The sequence below is a fragment of the Sus scrofa genome, chromosome 1, assembly GCF_054392235.1.
Source record: "Sus scrofa isolate SSC_HxYL_T2T_F1_AM1 chromosome 1, Sscrofa_HxYL_maternal_Yorkshire_Landrace_v2.0, whole genome shotgun sequence".
NCBI classification, from domain to species: domain Eukaryota; kingdom Metazoa; phylum Chordata; class Mammalia; order Artiodactyla; family Suidae; genus Sus; species Sus scrofa.
This window is the reverse complement of record NC_139383.1, coordinates 253269097-253287266: the sequence shown is the minus strand read 5'-3', so window position 1 is coordinate 253287266 and position 18170 is coordinate 253269097. Positions and strand designations below refer to the sequence as shown.

The 18170-nt window shown below is 37.5% G+C and overlaps 1 protein-coding gene and 1 long non-coding RNA gene across 2 annotated transcripts in view; both read right to left on the bottom strand.

The window, feature by feature from the left end:
• The window catches only part of LOC106509220 (uncharacterized), a 424782-nt gene that overhangs the window by 346088 nt on the left and 60524 nt on the right, over nucleotides 1-18170 (bottom strand). The gene's annotated exons all lie outside the window — the stretch shown is intronic.
• LOC146407116 (uncharacterized) lies at nucleotides 7919-12473 on the bottom strand. The gene is made up of 2 exons (XR_014832245.1): nucleotides 12229-12473; nucleotides 7919-11963 (listed from the first exon to the last, which is right to left on the bottom strand). It is a non-coding gene; the product is annotated as an uncharacterized LOC146407116 (long non-coding RNA).

The following is an 18170-nucleotide window of genomic DNA, read 5'->3' as shown; positions in this document are numbered from 1 at the left end:
GATTACAAATGTTTGTAGCATTATTGTGAGGTCAAATATTTGTGGAAGGATTTCATAAACTTTCAATTACTATGTAATTGTTAGTTCTTACTAGTAGTATCAGACCTCTAGATTTTAATGTATAGTTAATGATACACAGGGATAAATGGCAAAGTGATTTTCACTTCATTTTTACTACAGCTAATAAAAAATGGTAAATGATTATGACATTAACCCAAAGAAATATGTGACATTTTAAGAGACAAAATTTGTATTCTGATGAGCCAGCGAAAAATATTCATAAAATTGTACACATTCAATTCAGTACCTACATAAACACAAACAGAAACTCATTGAGAATAATGGAATACAGTAAATTAGGCTACCAATGAAAGCCTAAACAGATGTGTTTCATCTCATCAATAACATTGTGTAAATGGTAAAACCACTGAACATCAGTAAATCAAAAAGGCATCAATTTCACTGTTATTTTCTCGGAATGACATTGTATGGGCATTATTTTAGAAGAAAATTCTGTTCCAAAATAATTAACCAAAGCAGGATAAAAATGCAGAAAAGCACTGTTGTTTCAGATATTAGGTTGAATAAAAAAGCAGTTCATCCTGAGAGAATACACTCTAGCTTCCATATCTCTCTATGTAACATTTTACACCCATGCTCAAGCCTAAGGTGAAGAAAAAGATATGACAATGGTTGAACCTTTTAGCAGCAAAAACCTTTAACTCAGTAGTATGGTAATAAGATTCGTCAGTTCAGAAGAAAATCAGGACTATGAAAAGCAAACAAAAATTTACAGTCAGGGTAAGCAAAGTAAATACAGGCTCCCACGTTTCATGAGAATATGAATGTTCATAAGGGGTAAAAAAAATATGTCAACGATGAAGTCAATTCTCTGTATATCCCAAGCATTTGAGGATATCAGCAAAAGGAAGTAAGAATTATCTATAAATGAGGGCTTTGTCTGAAAAGACACAGAGAGAAGTAAGAGTCATCTTCACTCTAAAAGAAAGCTGCAGGTTCGAACAGTGGTGCTCTAACAGGGAGTGCAGATCTAATTCCGCTGCACACAGTGCTTCATGTCTCCAGGAATTTTCAGCCACTTCCTTCTACAGAAGCCCCAGTATGACAGCATATGCTGAGTGGGATGGCCATTAACAAGGAAATGTGGGCCCAGGATGAGAATCAATCCCAGCTGTCTTCTGATGTGATCACAAGACAATTTTTAAAGCCCAAATATTTTCCTTGATTTGGTGTTATGGCAATTGAGCTCATTTTTCAGTAGCTGAAAATACATGACTATATATTTACACTTAAACACTTAAAAGGAAAACAGAAAGCCCTATTTCTCAAGAAAAGCAGACTTGGCTTACGCCAACATAGATCACATTAAGTGGGGGCCATGAGGCAAATGAGCCCAGATTTGGGACAACAAATTATGTTGATAAATTTGGCTCCATTAGACTTGGGTACAAAGCACAACAAAATAATGGGACTTGGATCCATGGGAGAACAAAATTATGGAGCTAAAAAAAAAAGTCCCTTCCCTTTACAGTCAACTACTAAAGGATTCTGCAAGGGAAATGCACTCAGATGAATTAGTTGTATAACTGTTACTCTTTCATTAAAATGATTTAATAGTTCTATAAATGTCATGGCACTGGCAGTTTATGCCAAGCTGTAAAACAGCAGCAAGTTAAAAAATCAACTGCCTTTAAAAGTCAGCACTTTTGGACTATGTTTATGAGACTACATAGTCACTTTGTGATACAAAATGGCAGCAGTGCTAAGATAAATACTGCTTGTTGGCCAGTCTTACTTTGGACAGGAGGCCATTAAAGGAATGAGGTTGCCAGATTCATCTTTCATTCCAATGGGCTTCAACAAAGTATTCACACTGGTTAACTCATCCTAAGATGTCCCTAAGGAGAAGAGCAGTTTTTTGGAGTATTTCCTTGTTATTTAATTACATATTTTTATCATGTTTAAACTGCTTCTTTCAGGTCAGTGTGAAACCATGTTTACAGACAGGTGGCAGACAGAACCATCATGGCAAAACCTTAACAAATGACTTACAGAAAGACAAAGGGCACTTGTGGAGATGCTAACTCTTGACAATCTACACCAAGTCCACTGAATTTCTAATAAATATTAGACATTTTTTATCCTCAATAAGGAAGGTGATATTCATATTTTTCATTTTGTTGTTGTTTCCAAAACTATCCCTTAAACAAGATTTTGGTAAGAATGAGCAACACTAAGTGGTGTATCCTAAGTGGCAGGATAGTAATCCAGAAGGTTTCATAGGTTTAAATTAGTTGGATATTAGCCTATTGCTACGGTTTAATGGTAACAAGTACCTAGTCATGGTAATCAGCATCTAAAAATAAAGTTTTGAACTGTCATAATACTGAATGCAAACAAAATGTCTTCTCTTGTCTGTGTTACTGATCTTATTTGGATCTTAACTAAGCTACACGTATTCAATAGCATGTATTACAAAGCAAGAAGCATGATGCAATGGAAAAACAATGAATTTGGAATATTATGGTCTAGGTTAAAATTCTTGACCATGGGAAATTACACAGTTGATCTCTAAAACAGGGAAGCTAGACCAGACGACATGAGCAAGAAGAGCACCTGTCACCACACAGTATCGAGAGGCCTCTAGGGTCTCACCCAACAACTGTCAGAGGGTATAGGAGAGTCTCAGTGTGGCACCCAATACCTATCTAATTGAACTGATGTGAAAGTTCTGCCACAGTGGATTAGAAGAGGGTTCTTCTGGGCCCCATAGGATCTCATTCCAATAATAAGCTAATTTCATTTACTACCTCGAATTTCTAAAAGGTATGTTAGTCTTACCACTTTTAAAATTCTATGTTCTAATTACAATCATTAATTCCCATCAATATCTCTGTTCGTTTATTATTAAAAATCACTTCGGAGTTCCCGTTGTGGCACAGTGGTTAATGAATCCGACTAGGATCCATGAGGTTGCGGATTCAATCCCTGGCCTTTCTCAGTGGGTTAAGGATCCAGTGTTGCTGTGAACTGTGGTGTAGGTCACAGACGTGGCTCAGATCCCGCATTGCTGCGGCTGTGGTATAAGCTGGCAGCTACAGCTCCGATTTGACCCCTGGCTGGGAACCTCCATATACCTCGGGTGCAGCCCTAAAAAGACAAAAGCAAATTAATTAATTAATTAATTAATTTTTAAAAATCACCTCAATTTTGAAGACAGGTGAAACGAAGATGCAGTGAATCAGTGTCAGAACCTACAGAAGTATTCATAAGATTAGGTCCTAACTCTGTGGGGCCTTTGAATATTACCAGATGCTTTAAATTGGAAGTTCCATAATAGTGAATGGTCCATGAATACATTTAATTTTGCTGCCTACATCAAAAATGCAAATACTGAGTAAGCACATAGTGACTAAATGTCTATTTCAGACTTTGGGATTCAGAATGCAAAAGATAACATAATCTCTGATCTCAGAAAGTTTACAGTCTGATTACAGAGGTAAATACAAAAATGGAACATCAGAAAAACATATGCAATGACTCAAAGTTCGGGTTGCAGAAATCACTCAGGAAGCTTATTAATAATGCAATTCCCAGGCTCCACACCTAGGCTCACAGATTCTAAGACAGTAGCTCTGGGGTGGGTTTAGTAATCTGCATTATTGACAGCACCCACATAAGTGATTATAATTAATACACATGGTTAGGAGACCACACAATGAGAGACACCAGTGGATAAGAACTAAGGCTTGGGAGTCAAACAGTCTGGGTTTAACTCCCATCTCCAGCACTTGCCAGCTGGCATCCGTGATTACCATTACTAAAGTCCTCTGGGCTTCAATGTTCCCACCTATTAAAAATAAAGATAGGAGTTCCCGCCGTGGCGCAGTGGTTAACGAATCCGACTAGGAACCATGAGGTTGTGGGTTCGATCCCTGCCCTTGCTCAGTGGGTTAACGATCCAGCGTTACCATGAGCTGTGGTGTAGGTTGCAGACGCGGCTGGGATCCCGCGTTGCTATGGCTCTGGTGCAAGCTGGCAGCTACAGCTCCGATTAGACCCCTAGCCTGGGAACCTCCATATGCCGAGGGAGCAGCCCAAGAAACGGCAAAAAGACAAAAAATAAATAAATAAATAAAGATAATAATAGTACCTATGTGTTAGCTGGTTATAACACTGGTACCCAGTAAACACTCATTAGAAGTTTCTCTGTTCTTGTTATCACTAATGTTCTTAAAACACTAGAAATTGACCAAGTGCTAATTAGTCTGACAATTTCCAGAATTTCAATGAGCAAAAAGAGAGTTTTCAATAAGGGTAGGGAAAGCTCTAAGGAGGAATAGGAAATGAACTAAACCTTAAAGCTAATGAAAGATTTGTATTATCAGAGAATAGAAAAATTCTGGAGGAAAGAAACATACTGAGCAATTACCAAGAAAGATGAGAATGAACTGTGTAAGAACCAATAAGGGAAGCAGCCCCTGAAGTAGAGGGTCTGGTAAAAGTGGGAAACAGTAAGTGGCCAGAGACTGAAGCTCTGCAAGCCTGAAGTTCCTCCTGTTTTAAGAGGGAGCTACCTGAGAGATAGGCCCCCACATTAAGAAACAGCCTATTAAAAGATCAGTATAGTAACTCTTCTTTTTACAAAAACAATCCTTTATTTACAAAATAAACTATCTCTCAGAACCTTAATTCACTGGCTGTCTTAATAGGTTTAAAACACATTTCAATTTACTCAAGATAAATAATTCAATCTTTCAATTAAGAACTGAGTGTCTCAAAGCAAGGGACTGTCTTATTCATATTGAGAACCTCAAACTCTACATAGCACAAGACCAGGAATATATTAGCTCTAAAAATGAATGGCTGTTCAACTAAAAAATTATATAAATACTGGTATGACATGAAATGGGATATTCATGAAAAAAAAGTTTCTTTGACAGCTGCCACATCCATTTATTGTTCATATTCCCAGGTGAGGCTACTGCTTCGAAAATGCAACCAAATTTATTGTTTTCATTTATACTGAGTGTCCACAACTATATAAGCAGCAATAAATTAAATTAACTATCATACATGCCAACAGTCAAGCTGGATAATTCAATTGAAAATACGCTGAACCCTCATTTGACTTCATAGGTATCTGAGTAACTTCATTAAATTCATAATTTAGTGGATGATAAAAAATGCACAGTGCGCTGAGGCACTAAAAGCTCGTCTTGTTTCTCTTCTCAGGCCTCTGTTTTCATGAATCCTTAGAGGGCTGCTACTGGTTGCTACTTGATGCCCCCCAAAACATACACATCAAATATCTCTATAGAGTTCCTGTTGTGGCTCAGCAGGTCAAGAACCCTATTAGCATCCATGAGGATGCAGGTTCAATCCCTGGCCTCGGTCAGTAGGTTAAAGGATCTGGCATTGCCACAAGCTTGGTGCAGGTCACAGATGCAGCTCAGATCTGGCGATGCTGTGGCGTGGGCTGGCAGCTGCTACCCTAATTCGACCCCAGCCTGGGAATTTCCATGTGCTGCAGGAGCAACCATAGAAATGAAAGAAAAAAATCTCTAAATCCTCAGAATGGAAGTGTCTCCAAACCATTTTCCATTGCCCAGGAACCACTTTTCATTTTTTTGTCTTTTTAGGGCCGCACCTGTGGCATATGGAGTTTCCCAGGTTAGGGTTGGATTGCAGCTGTAGCCACTGGCCTAAACCCCAGCCACAGGAACATCAGATCTGAGACACATCTGCAACCTACACCACAGCTCACCAAAACACCAGATCCTTAACCCACTGAGAAAGGCCAGGGATCGAACCCGCAACCTCATGGTTCCTAGTTGGATTCGTTAACCACTGAGCCACAACAGGAACACTATGAACCACTTTTCTGATTTATGGCATTGCAAGTTCTCTGTCTTTATCTTGGCAAAAATAATATTAAAGGAACATACAGGATAAGTCAACTTTTTTTCTTTGATTCCTCAAATGATGTCTTGAAAATACCTAAGGCATACCATAAGGCACTCAAAACATGGGCCCAAAGTTCATGCAGGCGTACACATGCTGCTCTCATAGAGGCTGTCCATGTCCTGCAGACAGGGCAGCGATGCTTTTCACCTAAAAGGCACAACCTGAGTTTAGATCATGGGACCATGTGCTGAGGAATCAGTAACCTAAGCAGAGGTACATGTCTGTGTTGGCAAGTAAGATTATCATTACAGTCAAAAAGATATGCTTTAAAAGAATCACAGCAGAAAAATGGGAATTTATCTGAAGTGATCCTTTTCTATCACTATGCACACAAAGTAATTACTACAATGAAAATATCGCACTAATACAATTTGCAATCTTGGATGAACTAGAAACGATGTCTTTGCTCCCACCACCGTTCACTTCCTGTTTTTGTGAACTGGGAATAAAATGACCAACTTAAGCTTCACTTCACTAATTTGATTCCGGTTAATGCCCCAAGGGGAGCTATCAGCATGTCTCTTCCAATTGCCTCCCAGGGAACGAGAGAGAAATATTTGGCCTATTAAAAACAATGGACTCATTGACTTCTCTGCTGGCCCGATGGGGACCCCGTGCTTCTGTTTACAACTGCCAGGTTCATTCAGCTCTTTGATTACCTTCTATCAGTATGTTCACGACCAATTCAAGCCAACACTGGGAGACAATTAAATCAACCAAAACAGAGCTGTTTTTATAGTCACACCTGCCTAATGTTCCCCATTCTATTTTCATGCACATGTAATTAATTGTGTTCTATGCCAATAACTCAAACTTTCAGCAAGTGAGAGTTTGGTGGCGAGAGCTTTGGTTATTCCCTTGGAGTGAGTCAGACCTGGGTATATGTTCCAGCTATACATTTGGTAGTTATGTGCTCTTTGGCACTTTTTTTCATTTTTTATTTTTAGGGTTGCGCCTGCAGCATACAGAAGTTCCCAGACTAGGGGTTGAATCAGAGCTGCAGCTATTGGCCTACACCACAGTCACAGCAATATCAGATCAGAGCCGCATCTGTAACCTACACCACAGCTAACAGCAATGCCAGACTATTAATCCACTGAGTGAGGCCAGGGATCAAACCTGCATCCTCATGGACACTAGTCAGGTTCTTAACCAGCTGAGTCACAACAGGAACTCTTGGTACATTATTCAATCTCTTTGAGACTTGGTTTCTCTAACTATAAACAAAGATAATATTACCTCATGAGAACACTGATATAAAAAGTCTAATATACAGAATATACTCAAACAGCATTAGTTCATTTATGAGCATTGCTTAAAAATATGTTAAAACAAGGAGTTCCCATAATCGCTCATCAGTAACGAACCCGACTATCCATGAGGAATAGTTCAATCCCCAGCCTTGCTTAGTGGGTTAAAGATCTGGCATTGCTGTGCAGACACAGCTCAGACCCCACATTGTTGTGGCTGTGGAGTAGGCCGGCAGCTATAGCTCCAATTCGACCCCTACCTGGGAACTTCCATATACAGCAGGTGAGGCCCTAAAAAGCCAAAAAAATAAATAAATAAATAATTTACACACACAGAGAGAAAGAGAGAGAGAGAGTGTGTTAAAACAACTAACTATAACTTTGACGGTATGGGACTTAAAGAATGGGAATGAAAACCAGACAATGATGGGTCAGAATTGTTGAGTTTTACTTTAACACAAATTAGGTTGTCCCACAGATTCAAACAGTAATGAGTTATACATAAATTAGTTCCCATTAAGTATAAATATGTCCTTACCAAAAAAATTGTGCTTATATGAAGTATTTAAAATAATCAAACTCAGCATTGTGAAAATGACTATACTACCCAAGGCACTCTACATAATCAATACAATCCCTATCAAATTACCAATGGCATTTTTCACAGAACTAGAACAAAATTTTTTTTCTTTTTTTATTACTCAATGAATTTATTACATTTATACTTATACAATGATCATCAAAATCCAATTTTATATGGAAACATAAAGACCCCGAATAGTCAAAGCAATCTTGAGAAGAAAGAAAGGGGGGGGGAACAGAGCTGAAGGTATCAGGCTCCCTGACCTCAGACTATACTACAAAGCTACAGTCATCAAAATAGTACGGTACCAGCACAAAAACAGACAGGATGAAACAGGATAGAAAGCCCAAAAATAAACCCACACACCTGTGTTCAATCAATCTATGACAGGAGACAAGAATATACAATGGAGAAAAGAAAGTCTCTGGGAAAACAGGATAGCTACAAGTCAAAGAATGAAATTAGAACATTCTCTAATACCATACACAAAAATAAATTCAAAATGGATTAAGGACCTAAATATAAGGCCAGATACTATGAGACTCCTAGAGAAAAACATAGGCACAACACTCTCTAACATAAATCACAACAATATCTTTTTGCATCCATCTCCTAGAGTAATGGAAATAAAAACAAAAATAAATAAATGGAACCCAATTAAACTTAAAAGCTTTTGCATGACAAAGGAACCCATAAGCAGGATGAAAAGACAACCTACAGAATGGGAGAAGATATTTGCAAACAATAAGACCAACAAGAGATTAATCTCCAAAATACACAAAACAGCTGGGCGGCTCATGATCAAAAAACAAACAACCCAATCAAAAAAAGGTTAGAAGATCTAATAGATATTTCTCCAAGAAGACATACAAATGGTCAACACACATGAAAAAATGTTCAACATCACTAATTATTTGAGAAACATAAATTACACTACAATAAGGTCTCAAATCACTCCAGTCAGAATAGCCATCATCCAAAAATCTACATATAGGAATTAAGAGTGAATATGAAGGAATTAAGAGTGGATATGAACAGTAACGCAGATTACTTTAAAAGGGAACTAGAAAATATAAGGAGGAGCCAAGAAAAATTAGAAAACTCATTTGCAGAGATGCAAGCTGAGTTAAATGCACTGAAGAGTAGGATGAATAACACAGAGGAATGAATTAGTGACTTGGAAGACAGAATAACGGAAATCACTCAATCAGGACAGCAGACAGAAAACCAAATGAAAAAAAAAACATGAAAGCAATATAAGAGATCAACAGGATAATATGAAGCTGGACTATCTCTGCATAATAGAGATTCCAGAAGGAAAATAAAAAGGGGATTGAAAATATATTTGTAGAAATTATGGCTGAAAAATGTCCAAATCTAAAGGAAATAAATATCAAGATACAGGAAGCACAGAGGGCTACCCAAACAGACCCACAACAAGACATATTATAATAAAAATGGCAAAAGTTAAAGATAAGGAGGGGATTCCAAAGGCAGCAAGAGGAAAAAGGTTAATTATAAGGGAACTCCCATAGGTCTAATAGCCTGATTTCTCTACAGAAACATTACAGACCAGAAGAGAGTGGCAAGATACATTCAAAGTTCTAAAAGGGAAAAATTTGCAACCTAGAGTACTCTACTCAGCAAGAATATCATTTAAAATAGAAAGAGAAATAAAGAATTTCTCCAACAAACAAAAATTAAAAGAATACAGCAATACCAAACCCATTATAAAAGAAATACTGAAAACTCTCCTCTAAATAGGAAAAACATAAGAAGATATAGGATGGAGGAAATCACATTTGGAAAGTAATCACTTAAATAAGCCAGTGTACAGATCAAAAAGAAAAAAAAAAACCTATTTGTAAAAGCAATGATAAACACAAGGAACAGCAAAATGATAAGCATGAAGATGTTAAAGAAGGACATCAAAAATCACAAAATGTGGGGAAGGAAAGTAAGAAAATCTAGATTCTTTTTGTAGAATATGTTTGAGCCTATATGACTATCAGACTAAAGCAAGCAGATATAGGAAATGGTTAACATACTTGAAAAAGAGGGCAACCACAAATCAAAACCAGACAATACATTCACGAAAACCAAAAACAAGTACAAAATAAAAGGAAATCATCCAACCACCCCCCCCAAAAAAAGAAAGGAGCAAAGGAGAAACAGAATCAACTGTAAAACAAGGTTTAAATGGCAATAAATATATATTTATCAATAATGAACTTAAATATTGGAATGAATGCTCCAATCAAAAGGCACAGAATCACATACTGGATTAAAAAAAAAAAAGAGCCTACAATATGCTGCCTACAAGGGACTCAGCTTAGAGCAAAGGATACATATAAACTGAAAGTGAGAAGATGGAAAAAGACATTCCGTGTGAATAGAAAAGACAGGAAATCAGGAGCTGCAATACTCATATCAAACAAGATAGACTTCAAAACAAAGGCGATAAAGAAAGACAAAGAAAGGACACTATTTAATGATAAAAGGATCAAAGCAAGAAGAGGGTATTACACTCGTCAATATATATGCCCCTAATATAGAAGCTCCCAAACACATACAACAAATACTAACAGAGATAAAAGGAGAAATTGATGGGAATACAATAATAGTAGGAGACTTTAACACCTCACTTGCATCAATAGACAAATCCTCTAGACAGAAAATCAATAAGGCAACAGATACTCTAAATGACACAATAAAAAAGTTAGACTTAATTGATATTTTCAGGCCATTACATCCAAAAAAAATCAGAAAATACATTCTTTTCAAGTGTGCATTTGGATATTCTCAAGGATTAACCACATACCAGGGCACAAAAATAACCTCAACAAATTGAAGAGTGTAGAAATTATTTCAGGCATCTTCTCTGACCACAATGGCATGAAGCTAGAAATCAACCACAGGAAAAGAAATGAGAAAAAAACTGACTACATGGAGACTAAAAAACATGCTACTAAAAAAAAAATGGGTCAATGAGGAAATCAAAAGGGAAATTTAAAAATATCTGTAGACAGGGAATTCCCGCTGTGGTGCAGCAGAAACAAATCCAACTAGGAACCGTGAGGTTGCAGGTTCAAGCCCTGGCCTCGCTCAGTGGGTTAAGGATCTGGCGTGAGCTGTGGTATAGGTTGCAGATGCAGCTCAGATCTGGTGTTGCTGTAGCTGTGGTGTAGGCCAACAGCTGTAGCTCCGATTTGACCCCTAGCCTGGGAACCTCCATATGCCACGGTATGGCCCTAAAATGACAAAAGACAAAGAAAAAAAATACCTGTAGACAAATCATAATGAAAACACAACCATTCAAAATCTGTGGGATGCTGCAAAAGCAGTTCTTAGAGGGAGGTTCATAGGGATACAGGCCTTCCTCAGAAAAGAAGAAAAATCTCAAATCAACTACTTAACCTACCACCTAAAAGAATTAGAAAAAGAACAAACAAAACTTAAAATCAGCAGAATGAAGAAAATCATAAAGATCAGAGAGGAAATCAATAAAATAGAGATTCAAAAACAATAGAAAAAAATCAATAAAACCAAGAGTTGTTTCTTTCAAAGGGTAAAAAAAAGTTGCTAAACCTCTGGCCAGACTCACCAAGAGGAAGATAGAAAGAACTCAAAACAAAATAAGAAATGAAAATGGAGAAATCTCAACAGATGCTACAGAAATACAAAAAACCATAAGAGAATACTATGAACAATTATATGCTAACAAATCTGACAACCTACAGGAAATGGACAACTTTCTCGAGACATACAACCTGCCAAAACTGAAATAAGAAGAAATAGATGATTTGAACAAACTTATCACTATAAATGAAACTGAATATTTAATTAAAAACAGCATTCCCTACAAACAAAAGTCCAGGACTAGACAGCTTCACAAGCGAATTCTACCAAACATACAAAGAACTCATACCCACCCTTCTTTAACTTTTCCAAAAAGTTGAAGAAGGACTAACACCAAAGATATTCTACGAAGCCACTATCACCCTAATACCAAAACCAGACAAAGACACTACCAAAAAAGAAATGTATAGGCCAATATCTCTGCGGAATAGAGATGCAAAAATTCTCAACAAAATTTTAGCCAACCTGGAGTTCCTGTCATGGCTCATTGGAAACGAATCCAACTAGGAACCAGGAGGTTGCGGGTTTTGATCCCTCTCTCAGTGGGTCAAGGGGGTTAAGGATCTGGCATTGCCATGAGCTATGGTGTAGGTCCCAGATGCGGATCAGATCTGATGTTGCTATGGCTCTCACGTAGGCTGGCGGCAACAGCTCCAATTAGACCACTTGCCTGGTAACCTCCATATGCCATGGGTGCAACCCTGAAAAGACAAAAAAAAAAAAAAAAAAAAAAAGACAAAAAAAAAACTTTAGCCAACCGAATCCAACAACACATAAAAAAGACCATACACCATGACCAAGTAGGATTTATCCCAAGTTCACAAGGATGGTTCAACATATGCAAATAAATCAACGTTATACACCACATTAACAAAAGAAAAGTCAAAACCATATGATAATCTCAATAGATGCAGAAAAAGCATTTGACAAAGTCCAACATCTATTCACAATAAACACTTTTACCAAAGTGGGTACAGAGGGAACATGCCTTAACATAATAAAAGCCATTTATGACAAACTCGCAGCCAATATAATACTCAATGCAGAGAAGCTGAAAGCCTTCCCACTAAAATCTGGAACAAGATAAGGATGCCCACTCTCACCACTTTTATTCAACCTAGTATTGGAAGTCCTAGCCACAGTAATCAGACAAACAAAGGAAATAAAACGTATCCAAACTGGAAAAGAAAGGGTGAAACTGTCACTATATGCAGATGACATGATACTTTATATAGAAAACCCTAAGGACTCTACACTAAAACTACTCGAACTGATCAACGAATTCAGCAAAGTAGCAGGATATAAGATTAACATTCAGAAATAAATTGCATTTCTGTATAATAACAATGAAATATCAGAAAGGGAATATAAAAATACAGTACCTTTTAAAATCATGCCCCCAAAATTAAATACCTAGAAATAAACCTGACCAAGGAAGTGAAAGACTTATATTCTGAGAACAATAAAACATTAATCAAGGAAATTAAAGAGGATGTAAAGAAATGGAAAGAGAGTCTATGCTCCTGGATTGGAATAATTAATATTGTAAAAATGGACATACTACTCAAAGCAATCTACAGAGTCAATGCAATCCCTATCAAATTATCCATGACATTTTTCACAGAACTAGAACAAACAATCCAAAAATGTATATGGAACCATAAACGACCCAGAATTGCCAAAGCGATCCTTAGGAAAAACAACCAAGCAGGAGGCATAACTCTCCCAGACTTCAGACAATATTACAAAGCTACAATAATCAAGATAGTGTGTTACTGGTACCAAAACAGACATATAGACCAGTGGAACAGAACAGAAAACCCAGAAATAAACCCAGACACCTATGGTCAATTAATCTTCGACAAAGAAGGCAAGAATATAAAATGGGGAAAAGACAGGGTCTTCAGCAATTGGTACTCGGAAAAATGGACAGCTGCAAGTAAATCAATGAAAGTGGAATACATCCTCACACCATGCACAAAAATAAACTCAAAATGGCTTAAAGACTTAAACACTTACGGTAAAACAAGATACCATAAAACTCCTAGAAGAGAACAAAGGCAAAACATTCTCTGACATCAACCTTACAAATGTTTTCTTAGGTCAGTCTCCCAAGGCAACAGAAATTAAAGCAAAAATAAATCAATGGGACCTAATCAAACTGACAAGCTTTTACATAGCAAAGGAAACCATTAAAAAAAGACAATCTACAGAATGAGAGGAAATACTTTCAAATGATGCAATTGACAAGGGCTTAATCTCTAAAATATACCAACAACTTATACAACTCAACAGCAAAAAAGCCAACAAACCAATTGAAAAATGGGCAGAAGACCTGAATAGACATTTCTCCAAGGAAGAGATACAGATGGATAACAGGCACATTCAAAAATGTTCAACAGACTCTCATACTGAGTGAAATGAGTCAGAAAGACAAAGACAAATACCATATGATATCACTTATAACTGGAATCTAATATACAGCACAAATGAACATCTCCACAGAAAAGAAAATCATGGACTTGGAGAATAGACTTGTGGCTGCCCGACAGGAGAGGGAGGGAGTGGGAGGGATCGGGAGCTTGAGGTTATCAGTGACAACTTAGAATAGATTTACAAGGAGATCCTGCTGAATAGCATTGAGAACTATGTCTAGATACTCATATTGCAACAAAACAAAGGGTAGGGAAAAAAATGTATACATGTAAGAGTAACTTGATCCCCATGTTGTACAGTGGGAAAAAAATAAAAAAATAATGATAAATTAATAAAATTTAAAAAAATTTTTAAATGCTCAGCAGGACTATTAGAGAAATGCAAATCAAAACTATAATGAGGTACCACCTCACACTGGTCAGAATGGCCATCATTAACAAGTCAACAAAAAACAAATGCTGGAGAGGGTGTGGAGACAATGGAACTCTCCTACGCTGTTGGTGGGAAGGTAAATTGGTACAACTACTATAAAAACCAGTATGGCATTACCTCAGAAAACTAAACATAAAACTGCCATATGACCCAGCATTCCCACTCTTGGGCATATATCTGGATAAAACTTTCCTTGAAAAAGATACATGCACCCCTATGTTCACTGCAGCACTTATCACAATAGCTAAGACATGGAAACAAGCCAAATGTCCATTCACAGATGAATGGATTCAGAAGATATGGTATATATACACAATAGAATACTATTCAGCTATAAAAAAGAACAAAATAATGCCATTTGCAGAAACACAGATGGAACTAGAGATTCTCATACTAAGTAAGTCAGAAAGAGAAAGACAAATACCATATGATATAATTTATATCTGGAATCTAATATATGATACAAATGAAACGTCCTACAGATAAGAAACTCATGGAATTAGAGAACAGACTTATGGTTACCAAGGGGGAGGAGAAGGTAGTGGGATGGACTGGGCATTGGGGTTAATAGATGCAAACTATTGCATTTGGAGTGGATAAGCAATGAGGTCCTACTGTATAGCACAGGGTACTATATCTAGTCACTTGTGATAGAACATGATGGAGAATAATCTGAGAAAAAGAATATGTGTGTGTGTGACTGGGTCACTTTGCTGTATAATAGAAATTGACAACACTGTAAATCAATTACAATGGAAAAAATAAAAATCTTTTAAAAAAAATTGGGGGGGAGTTCCCACTGTGGTGCAATGGGATCAGCAGTTTCTGCAGCACCAGGACCAGATTTAATCCCCAGCCCCCGCTCAGTGGGCAAATCATCTGGCCCTGACACAGCTGTAGTGTAGGTTACAAGAGTGGCTCAGATCTGATCCCTGGCCTGGGACTCCATATGCCATGGAGTAGCCACAAAAGAGGCAAAAAATTTGATAAAAATAATTTTTGTTAAGAGGGCAGATAACACATTATGTGTTCTTACTACAAAAAAAAAGCTGAGGTGTAGACATAAAGAATGTTTTGAAAATGATGCATATGTTTATTACCTTGATTGCATTGATGGTTTCAGGAGTGGATGCCTATGTTCAAATTCATCAAATTGTACAGTTTTTTTTAGTACAATTACACCTCAGTAAAACTTTTTTAAAAAGAAGGAAGAAAGAGGCACGCATAGAAAGCCTTTACTCCAGCAGGTGCGCTTTACCCCAAACATGAAGAAGTACATCTGGTCACCAGAAAGCTCTGTAGTCACATTCACTGCTTCATCTAACTGAAAAGAACCTATTTCCTCTCCTTCTACCTGTCCTCCCCTGTTCTTCCTTACAGCATCAGCTTAAACATCTCCTTCTCTAGGAATCCATTCCTCCGGTGCCCTATCTCATATGCTCCAGTGACACACTGTTTATAGCTCTTAAGCTGTACTTAACCATTTCTGGTATTTTAAGTCCCTCGCCAGGACTATGTCTTACTCATCCTTGTATCCCCAGCACCTACCAAGCACATGCCCAGTACATGGCAGATGCCCAATAATGACTTTTATTGACTAACTAGACACTGGCTTTACAGTCAGGGAGATGGAATCAAAATGATTCCACTACTTACCTATTTGCCTTTTCTAATTCTGTAACTCTATATACCCTCATTAGTCATGCTATCTCACAAAATAACAGCATTATGGAAGAATACCAAGAGGAATAGGGATTGCACTGGCTTTTGTATGTATGGTCACTGCCATTGAAGCACCATCACTGAAAGTCACAGCTTTTCAAATTGGCAGGGGCAGAGTGGCACTTTGAACTAGACATCTGTTCTTCAAAGAATCTTTTGAGTAGTCTCTTATGAAGCATGAGCCTGCACCTTTGTTTTGGCAGAAAAACATAGTAGAAACACTTGTGCCTTACCCAGTCAAATCCCTCAAAATCCCCTTTGGCAACAGGAGCTGGTTTCTGAGAAGGAGAACTGACTTGCCTATGGCGTATTCCAAGAGAGGAAGGTCTGATCCCCCAAACCCTCCTCCCTGACTCAAAGTCAGGAAGACCATGAGAGCAGACCAGAGTGGTCCAGAATAAGGCCCACATGAAAGAGAGACAAGCCCCCTGAAATAAAATGACCTGTGGAAAGGAGTAATCTAGGTTAGCGATCTGGGCTCAACAGGCCTGAAATGTGTAAGTCAGGAGGCCTAGTAATGGCACAATGTATACTGACACTGGAAGTCCCTGGGAACCCAGTCATCCTTGCACAATGCTGTGTTTTAGGGACATCTGAGTCGAGACTAAGGTAAGAGGGATCTTGAAGCCCAATCGTGAGCCACCACAGTGGTTTGTACAGGTACCTGGACAATTATTATATTGCAAAGGGAAACATTATCATCCACAGGACACCACAGAACCCAGCTGCAAAGCAGTGCCACAATTAACATGGAAGTAAACACTGGTTCTAGCTCCCACTCTTTTCCTGCTAGGATGCTAGATACCTAAACTAGGAGACAGCTCAAAGCTCCAAACAATCCAACCTGTCCCTTTTCTCTTTCTTCATTACCTGTATCTGAAATATTCAAACATGGATCCATATCCCATCAGACCCATTTCAACTACCACTAGAGGACAGACACTGACATCCCTCTGCAAGATATGCAAGCAAGGGGGTGGGGACCACCAACCATATAAAGCAATAATGCAAATCAAATGAAGAGGAACCACCTGAGGAAGTGGAAAAAGATCAGCTTTTGAAATATGTGACTACCAGGAACAGGAGAGAATTGCAGACATTTCCCAATGTGTGTTCTCAAAAGAAAAGCAGAGAAAGAAGCACACATAGATGAAACCTCAACAGAATAGATGGCATCTCTGGAGTGCTGGGATGCAGGTTCGATCCCCAGCCCAGCACAGTGAGTTAAGGATCCAGCATTGCTGCAACTGCAGCTTAGATGGCAGCTACATCTGGCCCAGGAACTCCATATGCTGCAGGGCAGTCAAAAAAGAAAAAAAAAAGTCACAACATCCTGGCATCAGAAAAAAAACCATATAGTAATGAAAACATGTATCAAAAACACTACAATGGACACAGTGAGCAGCTGTTTGGATCCTTCTGAAAATACATAATCAGAACTATACAGATAAAGCAAGCTCAAAATACTCTCCCACAAATACAAAAGAAATAGGCTAATTTGGTGCAAGAAAAGATTTGATATATAGAGAAATTGGGATTCTATTTACAGAAGGAATGCCAGATGTAAAACAGACAGGAAAAAGAAATAACTTTTTACAATTAGAAGCAAATTCAGATGAAGAATGGATTTTGCAAATCCCAACACCTAAAGGAGTACCAGACAAAATTATTTAGACATAATGTAGATAAAATTTTGAACTTCAAGATTAGTGAGGAAATATGCTAGAATAAAATCAGAAATAAAAGAGATGTGCAAAGAATAAATATCAGATTGGTCTCAGTCTTTATCATCTGAACTTTGAGGGGGAAAAGTTTATTGTATCTATTCAAGTAGTTATCTTTAAAGGCAAACAAGTTATCTTCAAAGTTATCTTCAAATTTAAACAAAATTTAAATACCTAAAGTTAAAACACGTATGAATTCTTCATGAAAAAAAGTTTCTAAATACAACTAAAAAATGAAATAAAATCTAAAATTCAAGAAAGGGATAACTGAGATTATAAAAGAAAGTTCATGAAATATATTTTAAATAGCATATACACAAAAAAATTTAATGCATATGTCAAATTATCATTAAGAGGTTATATGTCACCCAATGTAAAAATAGTAATTGTCTAACA